Genomic DNA, 6,455 nt, shown 5'->3' with positions numbered 1-6,455 from the left:
CTCAGAAATCCGCCTGCCTCTGCCTCCCAAGTGCTGGGCTTAAAGGCGTGCGCCACCACCGCCTGGCTCTGAGTTTAGTTCTAGCATCCATGCCAAGTAGCTCCCAACTGCCTGTTACTACTACTCTAGCGTATCCCATGAGCACTTCTGGACTCAGTAGGTGCCTGCACATATATGAGATACACATAAACAAAATAACATTTGAAAAGAGAAAGTAGAAGTGCTTAGTTAACAAACGGAAACAAGCAGAACAGCTCAACCAGTCCTAGAATTTGTTTTGTCTCCGTTGTTTGTTTGTTTGTTTTCAGAGAATACATCCTGTACATTGTACCTCCTTTGCTCTTCTCCTTTCCCAAGCTTTTTAGGTCATAACAGGGGTCTAAACTCAGTGTCCAAGTTCTGCCACCAAGCTTCTTGGGAAGTGGATATGAGTAAGTAATATTCCCCTATAATCTCTGCTAAAGGGTACATATACCATCTCTACTTGGGTTAAGCAAATGGCTGTAGCTCTTTCTGAGTTCAATTTGCATAAGAATTGACAATGTCCCAAAATTTTACCAATCATTTTGTTTTATCCTTAGGTCATGATAATTACAGCAGAAACGAGTGTCTTACTAATATTTTAAGAAATAAAAAATCCAGAGATGTAAGCGAATTAATGAAAGTGATCATTCAGTATCCTTACCTCCTTTCCTGCCTTAGGCTGATATATTTGTCCCTAGTAGAAGCTTGTCCCCATGCTGATTCCAGGTACCTGGCTTTGGTTCTTCTCTTTGCCTCTGTAATCTGTAACATCTTCTTCATTACCTGTCAATGTATTAAATCATCATGTGCAAAATTAAATGTCTCATCCTTCTCAGATGATATTCCATACTTCCTTGTTTTGCCTGCTGACCCTGGGATTTCTGAGACCAGAATCTCACTGTACTCACTTTGTCTCCCACCGTTACCAGTGCATTCAAAACTTACTTGGCAGCACTGATGTTTTCTATTCTGAAGACTCTACTGTAGCTATGACTCACCAGCCTGTAATTCCATCTAGATTCTGTTTTTCCTTTGAGAAATGTTCTCTTCTCATCTAACTCACAAGACATTGTCTCTGAGTACTTTTTTAAAAAATTATTTTTAGGACTCAAGGGACTCCATTGCCTCTAACCTTACTCCAAAATTATCCCACTGTCATTACCATGATAGTTACAGCTTGGCTTCTAAAGCTTTGAAACATATTTTACTTATTCAACATAATGACCAAAGGCATCCTGAGCCAGTGTCTTGTTCCAGTAGAATGGCTTAGGGCCTTGCTGATAATGTCCTCCTGCCAGAAATCCTCACTTTTTGCTCATATCCAGTCAATTCCTCAACATCCTAGGCCCATTCTTCCTTCTCTCTAGTAGAGATTTCCTCTTCCCTATTTTCTCCTTTCTTCCTACTTTCTTCTTTCCTCCATTTCTCATGTCTTGTATATGTCATGGGTTAAGTTTGAACAAGAACAGTAAACGAAAGAAAACATTTAAAACAAATAAACAAACAACCTGTTCCCTGTGTTTCAGGAACTCACTCACAGTCAAGTGAATTCAACCTGCAATGTAACAATGTCAGTGAAGTGCTCTACTTCACTGTGTGTTCACATGCTGCTCACAGTTATCAGTATTCACATATAACTGAGATGGAGGGGTCAGTAGGACAAAGAAAGCAGTTGGCTTTGAAAATGGAAAATGGAAAAAAGATTCAGCTGGGTGGTGGTGGTGGTGGTGGAAATGTGAACAACTTTGATCCCAGACTCTAGAGGCAGAGGCAGGAAGATCTCTGAATTGGAGGCCAACCTGGTCTACAGAGTAAGTTCAAGGACAGCCAGGGCTACACAGAGAAACTGTGAAAAATAAACAAAGAGTAGAAAGGAATAAAGTATGGCTCCTGGTCCAAAGGCTTATAATCTAGTTGAGAAAGTAGATTTCATATAAAATTTAAAAATTCTAACACATATGCTAATTTGGAAGATATAGCTCAGAAAGTGGTCAAAGGAGAGTGATATGTATTATAGAGTATAGTGAAGACCTCACAGAACAAACAGGGATCTTGGGAGAATATGACTCACAATAGTGATTAAGTAGGGGAACAGTGTTTCACAGAATCCAGTTCTATATCTTAGTATAATTTCTTTCTGTCAATAAATTTTGTCTGACCAACTTCCCAGCAGTCTTGTTCATTAAGGTCTATATGCCATTTGTCTGTTTTTATCTCCATCCAAGAAGAACTGATCTAAGCAGTAGGACAGCTTACTTGCTTCTACATTCACACTAAACTTAGCACAGATACCCATGCTGTAAATTTGAGTACTATTGAATCAGTCATCCTTTCTACAACTCACCTTTAAGGTTTCCAGTTTTGATTTTTACATACAGAGATTAAGTAAGCCTTGAAGTTTTTATTTTGTTTTTTGTTTGTTTGTTTTTGTTTTGTTTTTTTGTTCTTCAGTAGTGTTAGGAGCTTCTTCAATGTGACCTGATAGCATAGCATTTTACCTTCCACTTTCTATTAGAATTCCTTGGAGCTATCTATGGGAGACATTATTTGCTTTTCAAATAAGACTATCAGCTTTCAGAAGCGTTCAGGGAATCCACTTATGTTCAAATTCTGTACATATAGGTAGAGGCTACCAACAATAACTCTATTCTTCATGTTATTGTTTGCCCTCATAAAATATTTCTTAGACATTGGTGTTTCCTAAATATCATTTTCCTAAACTATGCTCTTGAATACAAAAGTGAAAGTCATAGAAAGGACTAAACTGGAAAGAGTACAATTGGGTTTAAGAGTATCTGTGCGGCAAACTTTCTGATGGGTTTAATGCAAGTTGCTTAACCTCTCTGAACCTGAGATCTGTCATTGCTAATATGAAACTAGCTACAAACATATCATACTTAGTCATAGGACTAAGTGGATGCCTAAGGTAACTTTTCTTAGTATCTTGCTTTAAAAAGCTGGCCTCTCGGAAGCTGGGTAAGGTGCTGGTCTGTGTATGTAATTACAGAGTTCAGAATTTGAGAATAAGGCTGTGAATTTGAGAGTGGGATACCCAGAGAGACTTTCTCTCTAGAAAAGAATGGAATAAAGGAAATGAAAGAGGGATGGAGGAGGGGTGGAGGGAGAGAGGAAGGGGAAAAGAAGGAAAGAAGGAAGGAAGGGAAACAGGATGACCACACAAGCTTTCCATGGCTGGAAAGAGAGGAGGAAGAGGGCCCCGGGATTCCTTCTGACTTTTGTGAGAGGCTCAGCTCTGAACACTGCTTATGCTCTGTGGCCTGATGTTCATGTGTGGGGGGGCACACGGGATGAATGAACTTTTTTTATAATGTATTCTCTTATATATTATATCCTGACCACAGTTTCTCCCCCTCCTCTCCTCCCATCTTCCCACCCCGTCCACTCCTTAGTTTCCCTTCAGAAAAGTACAGGCCTCCCATGGATATCTTCCAATCAAGGCATAGCAAGTTGTAATAAGACTAGACACAAACCCTCATCAAAGCTGGATGAGGCAGCCCAGTAGGAGGAAAAGGGTCTCCGAAGCAGGCGAAAGAGTCAGAGACAGCCTCTGCTCCCACTGTTAGGGGTCCCACAAGAGCACCAAGCTACACAACCATAACATATATGCCATCAGCCTAGGTCAGACCCATGCAGACTCCCTGATTGTTGATTAAATAGATGAGTGAACTCTTAAATAGCCAAGGCATACATTTTGAGGCCTTTAGTGCCACTCACGTGATATAAGGTAGCAAAGCAAACACTTTAGATTATACTTAGCTGCCAAAGTTTCCCCGAAACCAAGTCATGAACTCTGTTGTCATAGTGACCCAACCATTGTTTGTGTTTTGTTTGAATTCAGTCACACAAAGCACCATCTACTTTACAGAATCAGTCTCTCCCCTCCCTTTCTCCCTCTCTCCCTCCCTCCCTTTTTCCCTCTCCTCTCTCTCTCTCTGTCTCTGTCTCTGTCTCTGTCTCTGTCTCTGTCTCTCTCTCTGGCAGAAAGTGTCTTATGTCAAATCGCCCTGCCATAGACCAGGAAAGTTGAACCAGAGTTTATAACATGAATCCTACCATTGTACTTTATTTACAGCTTATGTTGTTTCGGCACAGACAGTGAGCCTGAGAGGTCACCCAGAGGATACCAGAGATGTAGACTACCTCAAATTTAAGAAAATGTGTGTGTGACTCGCCCCCATGCTTCTGTCAGTCACTTGTTATAAACTCCTGCTCTATAGGCTAGCAGTTATTTTATAGAAAATCCATTTCTTTACTAACACACAAGCAAAGGGAAAATGCCTTAGAGTACAGGGGAAGACAGAAAGTTGACATTCAGATGAAGTTTTGAATGAAATGCTTATCATGATGTGAAGGTATAAGTGTGGGCACATGTGTAAAAGGGTGTCCTCTTCCACTGAAAAGAGAAGGCAGAGGAGCCTACACTCTCCTTGCTTCCAGAATTTGGTCAGTGCTCGAAAAGAACATTCAGTGGATATTTACTGAATAATTTATACAACATCATTGGAATTCAGTTACAGATGCTGGTAAAATAAATCATGTCGAATAGCCTTGCTGGCTTTATGAGTGAGGACGTGAGAAATTGACACTAACAGATTTTAAGGTCATTTCAACCATGAAGCTATTCTGGCTGTGATTGTGAGTGCTTTGGCTACTTGTTAAGTTGCAGACACTTTACACATTTTAGTGGCTTCAACTGTAAGGAGGACTTATAGAGGTGTAAAACAGCTTGTACAAAGTCACATAGGAGCAAGCTACTTGTATCTGACTTCACAGCTACTTCTTGTGTGCCACCAAACCCTAGATCACTGACAGTTATTATGGGTTAAATAACAAGACGAATGCATGTGTTGGCTTACATATTTCCCCTCACAGATACATGTAGGACCTCAAAAGCTCAAGCTTCAGCCCATGTCATGGCTGTAGAAAGGATGAAAAAGACCACTGGAAGGGGTTGGGGTCGGGTGGAGGGAGACAGAGACAGTGGGCAAACACAGGATCTGATCTTGCAACTGCTCTCTCGGCTATTAGATTAAAGCAATACGATATTTATAACCAAAGAAATTTGAAAAAAAGGAAAGAGTTTAGTGTATAGTTTGGTGAAGGCATGGGAGAAAACTGTATCTAATAGATCCTCACAGGGAAAGGAAAAACAATTCAACCAAATTTATCTTGGCACCTGCTTGGATGAGGTTCAATAAACACCCGTGTTATTTTTTGCAAGACTTTCTTTGGTATAAAGTGAATGAATGTGTCTCTGTCAATGAATAGACAGAAGTGACCAGAATGTTATCGATTCTAAAGAATATAGTGGCTCACATGTTAAAAGGCATGTATGAAAAAAGTTGGAAAATTTTGACTAAAGAGTATCAACCTTTTTGTTGTTGTTGTTTTGTTTTTTCCACTACAGAGCAAAAGATAAAACCAACACATTTGGTTAGGAGGACATCCTGAATCTCAGAGAAGGAAGTTTACTCTTTCCCCAATGTACTTAGCTGTTGAATGCCTCTTTTCAAAAAAACATCTGTGATGTTATTATTGTGTGTAAACTGCCTTTTGTGAAATACTTTCCTACAGTTTTAAGTAAAAGCAAGTGATAAACATTTGTAACCAGCTGTAATGGTTGGTGTGGAACTGGGCTTGATACTGTAGCTGGGCAACACAAAGTCTTTCCAAACCTTTGTTAGTGACTACTGCTGTGCCTGTGGTTACTGTTTTAATGTGCTCAGATTCTCTGGGCAACTTGAAGGTGTATTTTAAGGAAACATGGTAATTACCTGTTGCCCACTTCTCTGAGTTTATAAGTATGTACCTTACAGTATTATACACCGTGCCCTCCACAGTTGCACAGGGATGTCCACCCTAATCTGGATACACCATCAAAGTCAAAATACTTTTGATCCTTAGCAGGAGGGGTAACTTTAATTTTTCAGGGACTTTTGCTTCATACTGGCCCCTTGGCTCTTGTGTGACCATACCAGAACAAGCAAAAGGAGGGCTTGTTTTTTTTAAGATAAAGAACTAACCTGTCTTGGCAAGCTCATTTAAAAATGCAAATGCTCTCTCCTAGGAACATAAACAGTTGAGCTACATTTTCCAAAAGCCCCCACAGAGCTGAAGCACAGGCAGAGTGCCAGGCTCTTCACTTTGATCTTTGGCTAATTTGATAGGATTAAAGGGGAAAAGAAGAAGGAAGGAAGCTGAGGGTATGGACCAGCTTGAAGTTAAAAGACATGGTTACAGCTTCCATAAAGGAAACAAAACCCCTAAAACTGGTCAAGTTCCAGCATTACAGAATCAGAAATGTGGGTGGGTGGGTAGGGAGAAAAGGTTACCTAAAACATCAAGGGATCACCTTGGAAGCTTATCAGGATCCCTCTAGTTTGTCTAGGAACAAGTTTACACACAGGTTC

Source organism: Mastomys coucha, unplaced genomic scaffold, assembly GCF_008632895.1.
Source record: "Mastomys coucha isolate ucsf_1 unplaced genomic scaffold, UCSF_Mcou_1 pScaffold18, whole genome shotgun sequence".
Taxonomy (NCBI): domain Eukaryota; kingdom Metazoa; phylum Chordata; class Mammalia; order Rodentia; family Muridae; genus Mastomys; species Mastomys coucha.
The sequence above is the reverse complement of the archived record's forward strand: the minus strand, read 5'-3'. Positions refer to the sequence as shown.